The sequence below is a fragment of the Puma concolor genome, chromosome E1, assembly GCF_028749965.1.
Source record: "Puma concolor isolate L17-30 chromosome E1, mPumCon1.1.hap2, whole genome shotgun sequence".
Taxonomy (NCBI): domain Eukaryota; kingdom Metazoa; phylum Chordata; class Mammalia; order Carnivora; family Felidae; genus Puma; species Puma concolor.
In genome coordinates this window covers 55,022,429-55,039,484 of record NC_141680.1, presented here as the reverse complement: position 1 = coordinate 55,039,484, position 17,056 = coordinate 55,022,429, and the positions used below count along the sequence as shown (strand labels likewise).

Genomic DNA, 17,056 nt, shown 5'->3' with positions numbered 1-17,056 from the left:
GAGGTGAGACCCAGTGTGATGTAGGACCCAGTTGGCGGTGGGACCTCGTTGGAGGTAGGACCCGGTCTGAGGTGGGAATCAGTCTGAGGTGGGACCCAGTCGGAGGTAGGACCGGGGCTGAAGAGGGACCAGCTCTGAGCTGGGGGCCCGTCTGACGTAGGACCCAGGGTGAGGTGGGACCCAGTTGGAGGTGGGACCCGGTCTGACGTGGACCCCGGTTTGACGTCGAACGCAGTCTGACGTCGGACCCACCTGACGTCGGCTCGCTCTGACGTCGGCGCTGTCTGACTCCAGCCTGAGGCCGTCCTGGTTTTGAAGTCAGCCCGGACGCCGGCCGACGGTTTCCACACCCAGCCTGGAAACCGAAACGCTCACGTGAAGCCTGAAAGCCCATGAAGGGAAGGACTGCGACGCTGGGATCCCGAGACGGGGCCTCCCCGCCTGGAGAGGCAGCCAGCGAGCGGCAGGTTCGGCGGCTGGGCAGGTACGAGGGCCTTGCGGCTCGCTCCTCCAGGGGGCGTGTGTTTGTGTCTTTTCCAGTCCCCTCTTCTGACCCCAGAGCAGATACGAGGTAAACGGAGGCCTAGTAACCGACCCAAGTGTTGATTCGCTCAGAACTCGCCGCGGGCCGGGCAGCGTGCGAACTGGCGGACGGAAAGGGCCTGCGAGGAACTGGAGGAAGTGAAAGGGTCTTAGAGGAAGCGGGGGAGTCCTCCTCCGGGAAACGGCGGGTTGGCCATCGCGGGGTGGGGTGGGGGGGACCGTGGGGGCCGGCAGGGCTCTGTGGGGGCAGGCAGCCCCCCGGGAGCTGATCCCCGCGGCTCCCGATCCACCGGAGTGGGGTTCCAGTTCCGGGCGAGCAGACGCCGATCAGGCCTCCGTGGGGGCTTCGCAGAACCACGCCCTTTGGGGCCTGTTGTCTTGCTTTCAACAGACCCCGGCTCTCAATATAGTAGAACGGCTATATTTTCCCCTTAATTCCTTTCTTTTTCTTTTTTTAAATTTGAGAGAGAGAGAGAGAGAGAGAGAGAGAGAGAGAGAGAGCACGAGCGAGCAGGGGAGGGGCAGAGAGGGAGGGAGGGAGAGAATTCCAAGCAGGCTCCACGTTCAGCACGAAGCCCGATCCCAGGCTCGATCCCACCTCCCTGGGATCCTGACCTGAGAGTAGTCAAGAGTCGAGAGTGGGACAGTTAACCAGTTGAGCCGCCCAGGCGCCCCTATAGTGGAAGGGCCATTGAAAAGCCATGCATACTCATTTATCTCAGGTGCTTGAAGAGTGGGGAGAAGACATGTACAGAGAGGTGGCCGCATCATTTGTCAGAAGTGTGATCGCTGCGTTTCCTACAGATGCGGTGAGCTACTTGGCAGTTGTGTGTTGGCCTGTCCGCTGGTCTCCTTCCTTGCCCTCAAAGAGGAGTGTTTGGGATTGATGAAGATCCAGGGATTGTGGAACAGGCTGTTGGTAGATAAAATACTAAAGCCAGTGAGGCTGAGAGGTCAGAACCCCTAGACCCTCAGGTGTCATTCAGATGTCTGTTACTGTTTTCAAGTCTGTTCAGCATCATCTCCCATCCCCCCTGTCTCTGTCTCTATCTCCTTGTCTCTATCTCCTTGTCTCTGTCTCCATCGTCAGTGCAGCTAGAAGCAAAGGGCTCCAAAGGTGGCAGGACCATAGGACAGAAGGAATCCAGACCCATGAGCCAATTGGGGGAGGGGTGCCCAGGGCCATCAGCACTGGACACTGCATGCGTGAGAGAGAAATCTTTGTTGGGCTAAGCCACTGATGTGCAGAGGGTTGTTTATATCAGAAGCTAGTAGTAACTATTGTAACGCAAGTCTCAAATCTGTGGCTCTTTACGTTGATGCAAATAAAGGAATACACGTTTTAAACATTATTCATTTCCACCATTTCAATTTTACTCTTTCTCTGTAGGAATAGGATGAGCTCCCATCCCCCCACCCTCTCCTTAAGAAGTATTATTTGGGTTCTTTGGATGGATCAGATCCCATTTGATGCCAGTTTTGTTACAAACAATTCTCCCTGCAGAATGCCATCACGGGAGCAGAGAATTGGGATTTGAAAAATTAAGTCTGTTTTATAACAAAAGGTCAGCAGTGAGGATCAGATGAGTTTGTATTCTTTTTCCCTGAGTACAGGTTTTATGTGAATATGTTTTAATGTGTAGTCTTAGACCATCCATCGCCAAATATCCAAAGAAAATAGAGAAATTTAGTTGGTGGCATAGTGAGATTTTTCCAAGTTGTTCAATTCTGTATAAAGAAAACTATTTGAACATTTACTGAATCAGTTTTCTGTCAACATTTTGGAATAATATAGACAATGCTTTCATTGGGCTCTCAGGTAAGGGCTGAAAAAAATATTAGGCCACAGAAGTAATTTAGTTTTCACTTTCTCCTTTCTCCAGGAAAAAAAAAATAGTGCATAAAATGTACAAAGTCAGCATTTGTTGTTATTTGCCAGAAATTATCATTCTTCTCTCTAGGAAAATTGTCCCAGAACTTAACCCCTACAGAGTGGTCAAAACTAAGAATTGACATGCTGAAGAATTTAGGATGCTATATAAATCATGACATTCAGTCTCTTCTCGTTCATATGAACCTGCTGAATTACAAACCCAGGTCTCCTATGGAATTGTATGTCACGTGGCTGCTTCTGTAGGTCGTCTCTTTATCCTTTGGGTTTTACATAGAAGTGCTCTTAGCTGTTAAGTTCTGTCTCAGTCCTGGTGCACAGAGTTGGATTAATGCCTCTGCACGTGTTGGTAGAGATTTAGCACACTTGCTTATCTCTGCATATTATTCCATACCAGACTGGGCTTTGGAAGATGCTTTGGTAGAACTTGGTAAGGAATATATATTCTTTTAATGAACGAAGGAATAAATTCCTATCTTACCACGTTCGGGCTTGCTGAGGTCTGTTTAATTGTGAGGGCAAATGAAAGAGCTGTAGAATACCCGAATTATTGGTGACCAGATGTCAAGTGCTGCCATGTAGGGCCTGCTGATTGCATAACAGCCACTAACGAAATGTAAAGGTCATCTCCCCTTTTGCCATAACATTATGATCAAAAACACGAACCCATGCTTTTAAAAATAACTCCTTTGGCACTGAGGGGGACAGAAGAAAGAATAAGAAAGTAGAGTCAAAGTTTCACTGCTCTTCCTGCCAATATATACAAACCCACATCCAAAACACATCTCATTTACATGCCTGTTTATTTTGTTTTCATGGCTGTCTGGAAGCTGGGACCTTTCCTTTTCTATAAACTGAGACAAAGAGTTATAAAGATAAACTCTGACCCTGCCTAGCTCCCCATAATGTCTGGCCTTACCATCTTCACCTGGGCAAATATTCTTATCACTAAGGGCCTTGGTGTATGTGTAGGTGTATTACCAGAAATTTAGAAAGCATAGCACGAGTTCTTTTGTTTACAAATTTTGAATTGGTAGTTTTTGCTCTAAGCATTACACATTCTTCTTGGTTTTAGGAAGATTTGAAGGAGGTGGAAGAAACATAGCCGGAGTTGAAATAATTTCATAGAAACATAAACTTTAGATTTACAGAAATTTTAGAGTAGTAATTATTGGTAGGTTTTTGCTATTACTGTTGTCATTATAAAGCACTTATTCTGGGACACCTGGGTGGCTCAGTCGGTTAAGCGTCCAACTTCGGCTCAGGTCATGGTCTCGTGGTTTGTGTGCTTGAGCCCTGCATCAGGCTCTGTGCTGATGGCTTGGACCCTGGGGCCTGCTTCCGATTCTGTCTCCCTCTCCCCCTCCCTCCTCTCCCTCTCTCTTTCTCTCAAACATAAATAAACATGAAAAGAAATGGGGAAAAAAAACAATTATTCTGTGTCAGGGATTACTCTATGTACTTTATACATATTTCATCCTAATAACAATCCTCCAAGGTAGGTACTGTTATTTCCCCCTTGTACATATGAAGAACCTGAGGCTCAGAGAGCTTAAGATACTTGTCCAAGGCCACAAGGCATGTAAGTAGAAGAGCCTGGTTTGAGTTCACCACCTGCTCATTCCCCAGATTCCTTTTGTCATGAAATCCTCTCTTTGTAAACTGGGTGCCACATCCTTTTGAATATATAATGTTTGATCAAAATCTTTCTTTAATGAGGTTTATTTCCCAGTGTTGAGCTACTGTCATCGCTCAAGGCACCTACCCATTCCTCAGACCCTACTGCGCATTAGGCTGGGTCTTAGCAGTAGGGGATTTTGAGAAATTGAATCCTCCTAAAATCAGTTCCCTATTTGATGGCACACCGTTTTGTCCCCTTGAGTTACTGCTTTCTCTCTCACATTCTGCTGGTTTGAAAGGGATGCATTCACTTCCCATCCCATTTTAGATCATGTCGGGGGCTTATTTTTCTTTTCTCGACTACTCCCTTCCTTTCTTAAGTAAAAATGCTAGAGATTTGAGTGGAAGTTGAAAAGGTCTTACGGAGAATAACAACAAGGAGGCCCAGCACTGCCTCACTGAGTGAGAAAAATACTCTGGTGAAAGATTTTATATTTTTCAAGAAGAATAAGAAATCTCCACATAAATCTCTGCAAACTTAGCCTTGAACACAAAGTAGAAAAGAGCTTTGAAAATGGGCTTCAAACCGGGCATAACCAACAACCTGTGCGTGCAATGATTCATTCTGGAATTGTTCTGCTGAAATGTAAACTCAGCGGTGAAATGGATGCTGCATGCTTTGGGGTTCTTAGCCAGATCCCGTCTACCGTCTGGAAGAAGGAGGCCACAAACAAAGTGATACTACTTTGTTGTAAAATAAACAGTCCCCCAAGGGCTTCCAAATGAAACAGGCTCTTTATTTTCTATGCCTGCAGTTTCCCACATCCATGGCAGAGCTTCCCATTCAAGTAAACAGAACACCTTCTTCCTTTGTGTTGCTTTTAGAATAGACTGGCCCAAACCGTCTGAACTCATAAGAGCTGATAACTACCGATCTATCTGGTGCCATCCTTTACAATTTTCTCCTTGGAACTGCATAATCCCTCTGTTTTTCAATTTTTCTCCTATTCTTCATAGACCCTTGTGCTTTTATCTTTGCACTCACTGCTCTATCCTCCTTCTTCTTTTAAGTTTATTTATTTTGAGAGAGAGAGAGAGAGCAGGGGAGGGGCAGAGAGAGAGGGAGAGGGAGAGAGAGAATATCCTTCTGAAATTGGTGGTTCCTGCCATGCTTCTGTTTTATTCTTCACATGGCTACTTCCCCTCATCAGCCTAGATCTTGCCTAACCCTAGCAAGCTTTATCCTGGCTCGGGTGCCCTTGAGGACGTTTTCCTTTTCTCAGGTTTATCTTACCACATGTGGCCATTAGTATGTGAGCATTTAATTGATCAAGTCAGGACACTCTTCCCAAAGAGGGAGCTATTAATAAGTATGCTGAGACAACACACATAAATCAGGACTGTCCAGGGGAAACTGGCCTGTCTTGTCAACTATTTTGGAATTTTTTTGTTGAATTGAATACTCCCTGCCTAACCTCCCGATTATAACTTGCAGAAGAGGAAGAACCTCATTTTTGAATCTTGTTTTCTGCTTATTTCCTAAATTGTGCTATCTCATTGCTTAATGCATAATTGGAGATAAATATAATAACAATTGCATGTCACAGCAAATATATGTATAAATACATAAAAGTATGTACATACGAAATAGAAAAATAATATATTTATAAACAAGTTTGTGATGGTAGAATACAAAATTATGTGTGTCTGTGCCAACTGTCTGTCAGGCAGTGAGATAGCTACCATAAACTGAAATACTGATTTTTATAATTCTCATCTTACAGTGAGGCATAAAGAAGTCAAGTGAAGAGCTAAGATTCAGTTTCCAGTCAGATGGTAAACATGCATTTCAGTTGTGCTCTTTCCAAGAGTCATGTTAACACATTCCCTTTGTTTTGTCCTCTTAACTCCACTGGGCCCAGTAGCCAATACAGGTCATTATTTATGTGACTTATAATTATGCCAAATAGCAAGAAGAGGAGAGAACAAAATGAAAATAAAATATTTCTTTTTGGTAAGGTTAGGGGAGGTGTTGAGGAAAAAAGAAAAAAAAAAATAGACTAGATGTGTTTGAAGGAAAGTGTGTTTCTGGCCAGGAATTGGTGATTAGGATCAAGCCATTTGAAATTCTTCACGGAGTTTGGACAAACACACATGCATCATCTAACACTAACACCATCGATATGACTTTTATTTCTGTTTCCAGCTGAGAGAGTCATTACTGTGATCTGTGGGACATTCTATACATGAGCTGATACTTCTCTTCCTTCTCCTCAGTCTCTAAGGTAAGATAAGTTCACACAGAACTTTAAGAAATCTAAACAGTGGCATTTGTGTCAAATAACTTTTACCTTCATAGCTTCTGACTCTGGCTGCTTTCAACATATCAGGATTCTGTTCTGCTTTGTCTTTCTAGTTTGTGTTGAGTGGTGTTTGTGCTCTGCTCTTAAGACAAAATACATGCCTGAAGCCTGTCTTGCTTCCTTTATTACTGTTAAGTTATATGTCGTCCATGCATTAGAACTTTTTTCCTTTTTTTTTGGTTTTCCGCTTTATTAAATGTGTTATGACTTCCCATTATAGCACGCCATAACCTGATTGGTAGAAACTGTGGTTGTCTGGTGCCAAGAATAACCAAATATGGCTCCGAATATCAATCTGGTATAATCCCAGGGCAAGCCACACTGGAAACTGAATACGCTCGAAGTCATCGCTCTTTTAGTCCCAGGGAACAGGAGAGGGTTATGGGGAGTGGCGGTGGGTGGACTGACTCCCCGCAGGGTCTCATAAGTAAGAATTTGCCTATAGAGGTAATATTTAGGGGGCAGTCTCGGTCATTCAGCATTAGTGTTTCACAGCTTCTAGGCCACTTGCTAAGTGTTGTATTTCTGCTGCAAACTGGAGTAGAACATATTAAAGAATAATTTACACAGTTGAGAAATCCATGATATCTCCCAAGGATGGGGTATACTTTAGAGTTCAGATTACTTTTTAAAGAATTCCATTTTAATTACAGTTGGAGACTTCATTGCCATTTTGGGATAAAAGACTCAATTTTAAGTCACTAGAGGTTTGTATACTGGAGTTATTATCTACTTTCCAAAACAGCAAGTTTTTATTTTGCTACAGTTTAATTTTAATCTCTTTGACATTAAAACTTTGGCATATATGTCATCTTAAATTTTCTTTCTCTTTCTCTCTTTTTTTTTTTTTTTGCTTGTTTGTTTTGCTTTTTGTCAAAGGTAGAACATTCTGGGCTTTTTATTTTTTATATTTTTTTAAATATTTATTTTTGAGAGAGAAAGAGTGTGGGAGCGCATGTGTACGAGTCAGGGAGGGGTGAGAGGGGGCTAGGGAGAGGATCTGAAGCAGGCTCTGTGCTGACAGCAGAGAGCCCAATGCGGGGTTTGAACCCACCTGACGTGAGCTGAAGTCAGACACCCAGGCGCCTCTAGATCATTCTAAACTCTTTAAAGATTAGCAAATTATGCTACCTTAAAACATAAAGGAGAATCCTTTGACTATTCTATTTAGTGCTTTGATTTTGTGAACTTTCTCTCAGTTTCTTTGCACAAAGTTACCCAATCCTCCAGGCAAAGTTTTTCATCTTTTTTTTTTTTTTTTTTTTTAAACGTTTTTTATTTATTTTTGGGACAGAGAGAGACAGAGCATGAACGGGGGAGGGGCAGAGAGAGAGGGAGACACAGAATTGGAAACAGGCTCCAGGCTCTGAGCCATCAGCCCAGAGCCCGACGCAGGGCTCGAACTCACGGACCGCGAGATCGTGACCTGGCTGAAGTCGGACGCTCAACTGACTGCGCCACCCAGGCGCCCCCAGGCAAAGTTTTTCAATTATTATTATTAGTAGTAGTACCTGTAGTTCCTAGAAGTCCAAGATATCCACAGTAGTTCAGACATATTTAGATGTTGGTCAAAAGCAAATAGTTATACTCTATATAAGTCATTATTATTCCCTAAAGCCACTAACATGAAAATTATCATCTGCAAACAAACAGAATAAAAGCAGGAACAAAAAGATGGGGCAGGTGTCAAGGCTTACCATGTGTTGGAAACTCTTTGGAGAACTCTGGATACGAGGATGAATAAAATATAATTCCTAAGCTTGAAAAATTCACAGCCTGGTGGAGAGGCAAAGATAAACAAAGAACTATAATTCAATGCAATGTGCTCTACAAATGAGACATATGCAAAACTCTATTAGCATATAGGTGAAGGAGAAACTGATTTTTTCTGAGGATGTTCGGGACAGTTGTGGAAAAAAAAATTGAGCTAGACATTGGAGGATGAGTTTATTTTCCAGGTAGACAGGTGAGGCAAGTCATTCCTGAGAGTGGAAAAAAGTCCCCTGGACATGTATATGGCACCCTTATACCAAAGGACTTACATAGGATGCAGAGGAGTTTAAATTTTGAATGACCAGATCAGATATCCTAGGACAGTGAAGAGACACCTGACCAGAGAATCAGGCTACATGGGTGCAAGTCTTGATTCTGCCATTAGCAGGACAGTATCACTTGAGGAAAGTGCTTTACCTTTCTTGCCTCCAAAATGAGGTGATTTTTGCGGCACAAAAATTCTAATTCATAGGTTAAGGCTAATGTTTCATCCAGAGAGACACTGAGTTAGAAAATGAGTTTTGTTTGCCTCCAAAACCAGAAATGTATTTAATTCCTATTCTAGTAGTAGTGCTTCGGCTTATAAATAGGACTGAATTTATATGGTGTAATCAAGCAGGGGACTTGATATATAGGCTGACAATCTATAAATACCCTGAGCAAAATATTATAAATGAAGAATGGGAAATTGCATCCTCCAAAATTGGTAAGAGTAGAAATAATGGCCTGAGACAAAGGATAGGACTATTTTTTTAGACTAGACTTAAAAGTATTTCTAATCTTTGAGAGCATCTGGGCTGTGTTGCAGACTCCCTGGAGGGTGTGGGAAGGGCTTCCCTGAGACGCTCAAGGGCAGGCAAGCGAGCCAGTGAAATGTGGAAGAAGAAGGAGGAGTCGAAGTAATAATAAGCAGGCCATGGCAGTAATTTGCAACCTGGAGTGGGGGAACAATGGGCCTCGAGAAGCTCAGAGCTGACGCTGTCTTGCTGGTTTCCAGCCACCCACTGCACTCTGCACTGGACTAACACTCCCAGGGGCATAGGCCTCAGGGCTCCTCACTGTCTTTTAGGAAAGTGCCGTTTACTTAGCATCCACTGTATATTTGCCACCATTGTACTCACCCGACACATTCAGGAAAGCTTTGAGAAAGAGGAGGGGAACTAACCAATGTTGACGAGTATTGGACGCTTACTACTTACCGCAGGCTGTGGCCTGTGCTGTAACAAACAAGATCTCATTTAAATCTCAGCAGCCTTCTGAAGTGTTATGTAATTATTATATCCCTCCTCTTCATGTGAAATGAGGAACCTGAAGCACAGAAAGGATAAATAAAGCTGCCCAAGGGGGGCAGTCAACATTTGAAACTAGAACTCTCCACTCGAAAGGCCACTCCTTGCTGCAGCATCCTAGGATGGTATTGTCAACCAGTTCCCTACAAGTTTGGTTTCTCACTGGGTCATTGCTTGTGATTGGGAGGAAGATTTTCCTTAATAAAAATGCTCCATCTGAATCTGTTCCTGCAGGTGGTAGAGACACAGCCTGTAGTGGCTGACACATGACCAGTGGAAGGCTGTCCATTATTCTTTCTTTCTTCAGTTAAGGCTCTGAATTGGATCCAGCTGTTCTTTGTTGCAAAGGCCAAAAGACCTCAATATCCTGCTCTTTGTTTTCCTGGAAGTTATTGGCTATTGTTAGCCATGAAGGCCAGGTTGGAACCCCTTAAAGAACTAAAATGTTGGGAGACAGGTACCAGGGAGCAAGGTCTTAGAATAGCAGAGATGATGGTATTTCAAGACCAAGCCTCAGTTTCTGGTCTGGCAAAAGCCATGTGTTGACCCCACGGGAAAAAAATCTGTAAATAGACCTGAGGAAAGAAGCCAACTGGATTCTTCTCACCCTTCACTTAGAACAAATAATAATGTAGTAATTTTAATACTTCTTATCATGTATCCATTGTTGCATGCTAAATACTGTGCTAAAAGCTGTTTGTAAGCACCATCATCATTTTTAGCTCTAACATTTACTGAGCACTTCTTAGGCACCATGCTCTTGTGCTAAGTATTTAAAGCTTTGCCGTTCTGTAAGGCAAACACTGATATAGTCCTCATTTTTGAGGCATAGATACTGAACCTTAGGTTTACTTTTCCAATGCACCATAATTAGCTAATGACAGAAATAGGGAACTAGAGTATGTATGTTTACTGAGATTCTCAAAGGACTAGAAATCGGTTACAATAAGATTAAAAAGAAAGCGACAGGGAAAGAGCGGAATTACTGCAAGGACTGAGAAATCTGTCACCTTCTTATACCACACCAGCATTATCCCACTGCCTCTTGTAGCAACTGTTTTCTCTTTTTATCTTCTGGCTTTACAGCCAGAGGGGGCTGACCATTTGGATTGGCACAATCGTAAGCATGTCTAGAAATGAATTCCCAAATTTCCTACTATATAGCAACTCCAGTGTGATGACCAAACACAAGCTTGGTCAGGCAGTACCTTTATGGATCAGCTTGGTCAGAATAAGAAACTCACTCACAACTAAACTTGGAACTCAAAAGAGATTTTCATCCTCCAAATGTCAGATGTGATAGAGGGCTGTTGGTGAGTCACTCCCTTTTTCAAGAATAGAGGCATAATTCCCAGTGGAATAATGAGCTTCAGCCCACTGGCGCCCAAGGAGCTAACACAGTGGGCAGATGTCCGAACTCTACTGGCCATGTCCCAGATGCAAACAATAGAACACTGGCCAACTTCTACTAAAGAGAATTTCTGAAGCCATGGTATTGCCTTGGCCCGCCAAAAATGCATTACAAGACCACGGTTGCCCACAATAGTCTCACTTCATAAAGAAGGAAAGGCTTGGGGAGGGGAAGTAACGTGAGCTTATATTCTCTGATGGAGTTTGAGGAAAAGTGCTCAGAAATTTTGCCTCTTTGCCCTTTTAGATGATGGATTGCTTCAGTTTTATGAAATGCTGGGGCTAAATCCCTTCAAGGTTGGGTCTACATGAATATTAATTGGTCCTGAGTAAGAAGAGTGAGGCCTTGCTCATTGCCAGTTTGGGGCAGTCCTCATCAGTGGTCTTTTCCAGACTCTTTCTTTTAAAGGAGATCTTTTTGGTGGGGGGGAAGGAAACTCAGAGAGTTCCATTTGGGAAGGAGATTTTTTTAAAGCTTTCCATAGTTGTCAGTAATTCTGTTCCTTAAAAACTGCATCTTGTTAAAGGACTATAATGACATTGGGTTGTCTAAGCAGATCGCATTTCATATTCTCTAAAATGGATGCAGATTACAAAATTCAGGGTAAGCACTTTTTTACAGTTCCCAGAATTTTGTCTGTTTGCATGTTTACATTATGTAATACTTTCATATATATCATCTTCCCTCAAGGTAAATACAGCAGATATTGTTTTTCCCCCTTTACAAGCAAGATCAGCAATTAAATAACTTGTGAATGGGAGATCAGAATGATTGAGTAGCTGAACTGGGACTTTAATCTGGGTCCCCTGATTCCCAGCCCTCTCCGTTTTCTATACAGGTCCTGTCCAGTCCATAGGGGCCACTTCTTGCTTTCTACCATTCATTCATTCCATTAATCGGTTCAGCTCTCACTATGACAGCTTCTCCATAAACAGGAAGAGAGTGGGGCCCAGACAAAATGATATTTGTATAATTCCCCTGGAGCCAAGGAACAACTTTTGCTTTCTTGGATGTATTAATTTTGGGCACAAACCATTTGTCCTGGAGGAGTGATTTACCTTTAACTTTAGTGGGGCAGGGGGGCGGGGGAGAAGAAATTGTCTCCTAAGGCTTGTACAGAGGTGAGTTTTCTTCAATGATAGAACCCAGTCAATCACATGAAGACAGTGAAAAATAAGAAATGCAGATGCATTTGCCTGTGTAGGATCAAAAACATAAAAACACTAAAAATCACAGTCACTTAAGGGAGTTTTTCTCAGAGCCACTGAATATCTATACACAGTTCCCTTGGGACATAATTCTGAAAGCTTGCTAAATTAGAGGAAAATAAAACAACTCCCCCTCAACTTCCAGAAGATTCCAGCCAAGGCTGAGCTCTAAACCTCTTAGATTTGGATTTGGTTCTAAACTTGGCAAAGAAACACTAGCCCATCCCTACTGGAAAGCTCTCAAGAGAGTCGGTTCCAGCTTTCCAAAAACTTGCAGCCCAAATATGTTTGGCTTCACATCTGAACCTTTGTAATATTTGACATCTATTAGAAATTACCAAGTCAACTTTAGAAACCTAAAATCAAGCTGAACTCCAATGGGTATATGCAATCAAACTGATAAGATTGCCATATAACTTAAGCAAACATTGAACCTGATTTGAAAACCCATGTGAAGGCTCAGTCACATTTTTGGCAAGGGCTCCAAGATCTTTGGAGATATTAATGAGGAGGAAGAGGAGGGAGATCTCATTTTTCTCTTCTAATCCATCGTTTCCACCTCTTGTAGCTACTGTATTTCATGACCTCAGAGGACAGAACTCCTGAAACTAGCATAACAATGGCCCCTATGAAATCAGAGTTCTTGAAAAACAAGGTGATAATTTTTCCTAATCTGAGTTAACCCAGTGGAGCTAGTAACAGAATAAGAAAGTTACTGCTTTGACTTCACCAAGAGATTGGCAGCCTTCAAGCTGGGAAAACCTGGATAAGTTTGCTCACAAAGATGAAAAAGCACTTACAGATCAGATAAGATATTAATCCAATTTGGAGCTCTCAGGAGAAGAGAGAGGAAGTGGCTAATTAGAGGAGTTCTGATCTGGCCTAAAAGCTGAGAAGACCCTCAAAGTGTCCAATAGACTTTTTGGTTTGTTTGGTTGCTCGTAACCTCTCTAGAGGATGCTATAACGTAGGAGAAGTGGTCCATATATTTTGTCTCTTGTAAGCTTCCGAGGGGGTTGGCAACAAATACAAATTTGTTTGTGAATGTCTAAGGCTCGTGGACATGTTGTCTAACAAGTAACATCTGCTATATCCATTTGAGGCAGCAGGAGGTTGCAGGAAAATCCATGGGCCTGGCCCAAACATTCTGCCACTTAAACAGCAGTGTGACCTTGAGATAAATCACTTACTTCTCTGGGCTTCTGTTTCTTCAACAGTAAATAGTTATTATAATATCTTTTTCAGAGTGTCATTGTGAAAACTGAATTTAGGATTGTATATGCAATCACTCAGCATTGTATCTGCCATAGAATATAGTCTAGAAAAGTTAAAGTTGTTTGTAAGGAAATGCAAAATCCATCTCTCCTCATTCATGTCTTCCACCTTCTTATATTATCTGTAGGATAGGAAAACCTGAGCTGCTTTCTGGAATGTTATTTCATAATATTGTGATAAGTACTGGACTCCTAGCATATCTTTACCTTCCACCTCAAAATCATAAAGACGAGAAGGAGATAAGGCAAAATATATATTAGTTATCATTCCCTCCTTTCTCTTCTCTGTTTCATTAGCCACCCTGACTGCTTTCCTTAAATTTCTTGTGATTATTTTTTTCCTCATTGTATTTTTCTTGTTATTTTTTAAAAGTTTATTTATTTATTTTGAGAGAGAGAAAGAGAATCCCAAATGAGCTCCACTGTGTCAGTGTAGAGAACCTGGAGATCATGACCTGAGTTGAAATCAAGGGTCGGATGCTTAATCAACTGAGCCACCAGGTGTCCCATTTTTTCTTCATTTTAAGGCACAATAACCAGTATACTTTATCGGGTGAAATCCTTTTCAATAAGCTGATCCTCTGGTCATGAATAACTGTCCCTCCCTCTCACTTTTCTTCCCACCCTGTCTACCTTCCTCCATCTTTTTCTTCCTTAGTCCCATTCATTTATATATTCAACAGTATGTTTGAGTGCTAATTGTATACCAGTCATTTGTTGAGACTTTATATGTAGGAACAGTAAACTCTATGCTGTCTCTACTCTCACAGAGCTGACATTCTGGTGGCATTGGCGGGGAGGGACAGGAAGTAATGACATATAGAACCAAATAAACCTATAGTGGCAATAAGAGCTATGGTGAAGCATGACACTGGATAATGGAATAGAGGCTGATGGGGGGGGGTCTGACTAGGGAAGATATTTCTGATAAAGGAACATTTGAGCAGGGGCCTGGGATTAGGTGAGGGAGAAAGACATATGATCTTCTAGGGGAAGAGCATTACGCAAAGGGAATAGCCAGCCAAAGGCATGCTGGAGGCACAGTGAGGAAGCCAAGGACTTTGGGGTTTACTCTAAATTGGATGTGAAGCCAGCAGGATTTTGGGCAGATGAGGGACATGATAAAATGTAACTTTTAGAATGCTCTTCTGGGAGCCCCTTTGGGAAATGGTAGTAAACTCTGAGTCTGAAAAGAACAATCATGGGGAAGGTTAGCACTCAGAAAATAAAGCATATTCTCATAATGGAAACTCCTGTTTTTTTGTTGAATAGTAGTGTTTTGTTTCAAAATACAAACAGTGAAGTGCTACTATTTGTATCTAGAGCAGCACCTTCTAGCTTTTCCCTTATTCTTTCTTTTGCCTTCCCTTCTCTGTTCTCATTCCTTTGCGTGGAAAGAAAGAACAACAATTGGAGAAGGGGGTTATTCTCCTTGAGTAGGAAGTAGGTAGAATCTAGAACAGTCTTACCTCTGATCAATTTATAGATGACCATCCTCATACTCAGTGCTGGTATTTGCTGAAGACTTAGTATGTGCTGCCAAGCATATTGCTAAGTGCACAGCAGGCAATACATTGATTCCTTAAAGCAAAACCACTCTATTTGACCATTGAAGAGGTTGAGTAATTTTCTCAACGTCATATACTAAGGAATTTCTGAAGGCAGGACTCCAGTCCATTTGATTCAAAGTTTGTATTCTCTAAAGATACACAATATTGCTTTCTAGTCACTCACTCACTGACGCAGTTATTAAATGGGAAATTATTAACTGTACCCGGTATTGTGTTAGGGTAGGATGTGGCATGGATGTATAATTGTATAAATCAAATCTAATGTAAATGGTTTTCAAAATGTCGAGCTTAATCTTATGTCCACCAGAAATTTGAACTAGGAAATGAAGATTTTACTTACAGTGGTAAATTGTGCCCCTTTTTATAATCATTTGAGAGTTGGAATGCAATTTAAAAAGAGGGTCTGTCCTCCCAAAATATCTTAGGTCCCATTTTTCTCTGAATGGAGACAGCTCTACATTCAATTATTTTATGCTAAGCACCTGTGTTTTACTTACTGTCAGAATATGTTTATGAATGACCTTCCCATTGCTTTAATCAAAGGGACTAGTTTTTAGAAGGAATAAGAAAGATTTCAATGGTTAAAGCCAGCAAACAGCTCTACATTGTTAATGTTGGAGAGGTAAGTCTCCTATTTTCAGTCAAAACTGAAAGATTGGTAGGTTCTGCTGGATGAAACCATAAGACTAATTTTCTTAGTGATGAGTGTATGTATGATGTATACTTCTGGGATCTCCTTGCAATTTATCTTTTTTTGTTCTTTTTTTTTTAATCATTTCATTAGCACTGGGAGGCATTTGATCATTTTTTTTTTTCCCCATGAAAGAGGAGAAAAGGAGCCTGAGAGAGTTCACTGAATTACCTAAGATCCTGCAGTTATTTGACTAGAACCTGACTGTACTAGCCAGGGTTCTCCCGAGAAACACGAAGCAGTATGTGTATATGCTAGAATTGATTGGAATTAGCTCATGAGATTATAGGGGCTTCTGAGTCCCGAGATAGGTATCCAGTGAACTGGATCTGAACTGGAGGTCCAGAAGAGCCAGCCATGCTCCATTCTGAACACTCGCAGGCTAGAAATCCCAATATGATGATGAACCAATATGTCAGCTGAGTCTAAAGGCAGGAGTGAAATGATATCTTAGGTAAGCTAGTCAGGCAGGAGAAGTTCCCCCTTACTCATGGAGGGGCTAGCTTTCTTTTATTTAGGCCTTCCTCTGACTAGATGAGGCCCACGAGTAGAATAATCTGCGTTGCACAGTCTATCAATTTCAGTGTTGCTCTCGGTCAGGAACAACCTCACAGACACACCCAGAATAATGTTTGCCCAAATGTCTGGGTGCCCCGTGGCCCACTCAAGTTGACATATAAAGTTGACCATCACATTGAGTTTCTAGCTCTGTGCCTTGTACCATATATATATATATATATATATATATTTGTGCTTCCCCCTTTTTTTTCTTTCAATTTTTATTTTGAGAGAGAGAGAGAAAGTGAGAGTATGTACATGTGTGAGAGCAGGGTAGGGGCAGAGAGAGAGGGAGAGAGAATCCCAAGCCAAGCAGGCTCCATGCCATCAGCACAGAGCCTGACTTGGGGCTACAACCCATAAACTGCGAGATCATGACTTGAACCGAAATCAGGAGGTGGATGCTTAACTGACTGAGCCACGCAGGCACCCCTGACTGTGCTTCCTTTTAATGTTCACACATACTCTCTTTCTCACACACACAACATGCAGTATCATAGTAGCAGCAAACCAGAAACAAATGTACGAGAGAAGAAATTTTTTTCTGGAAGAATATTCTTCTAAATGAGAAAGGAGCTTGCTAGTAGGGCTGAACCTAAGCATAAGACTTTATCAAGATTATTTGTCAAAGGGTAACATTCATCTGAATTCATCTGATCTCACATAAGTTACACACACAGGCATATTAAAAAATTGGAAATGAAAACCACAACAGAGATTGCTTGTACATTTTAATGTGTCCCGAACGTGAATCAATAGCTTTGTGAGTTCCTGATTCATTGCATACCACGAAGTGACCCAGGAGCCTTTCAGCACTCCCAGTGCCATCCAGCTTGCTTGCCTTGGCCTGGCTAAGAAAACCGC

General features: G+C 42.1%; 2 long non-coding RNA genes across 2 annotated transcripts in view; one reads left to right on the top strand and one right to left on the bottom strand.

Moving 5' to 3' along the window:
- Positions 1–211: 211 nt before the first annotated feature.
- LOC147574505 (uncharacterized) overlaps positions 212–17,056 on the top strand; it is a 60,371-nt gene continuing 43,526 nt past the window's right edge. The window contains exons 1-2 of the long non-coding RNA XR_015243743.1: positions 212–484; positions 6,261–6,339. This is a non-coding gene — a long non-coding RNA (uncharacterized LOC147574505). The remainder of the gene's footprint in view (positions 485–6,260; positions 6,340–17,056) is intronic.
- LOC147574506 (uncharacterized) lies at positions 6,217–9,495 on the bottom strand. The gene is made up of 3 exons (XR_015243744.1): positions 9,390–9,495; positions 8,115–8,193; positions 6,217–6,334 (listed from the first exon to the last, which is right to left on the bottom strand). It is a non-coding gene; the product is annotated as an uncharacterized LOC147574506 (long non-coding RNA).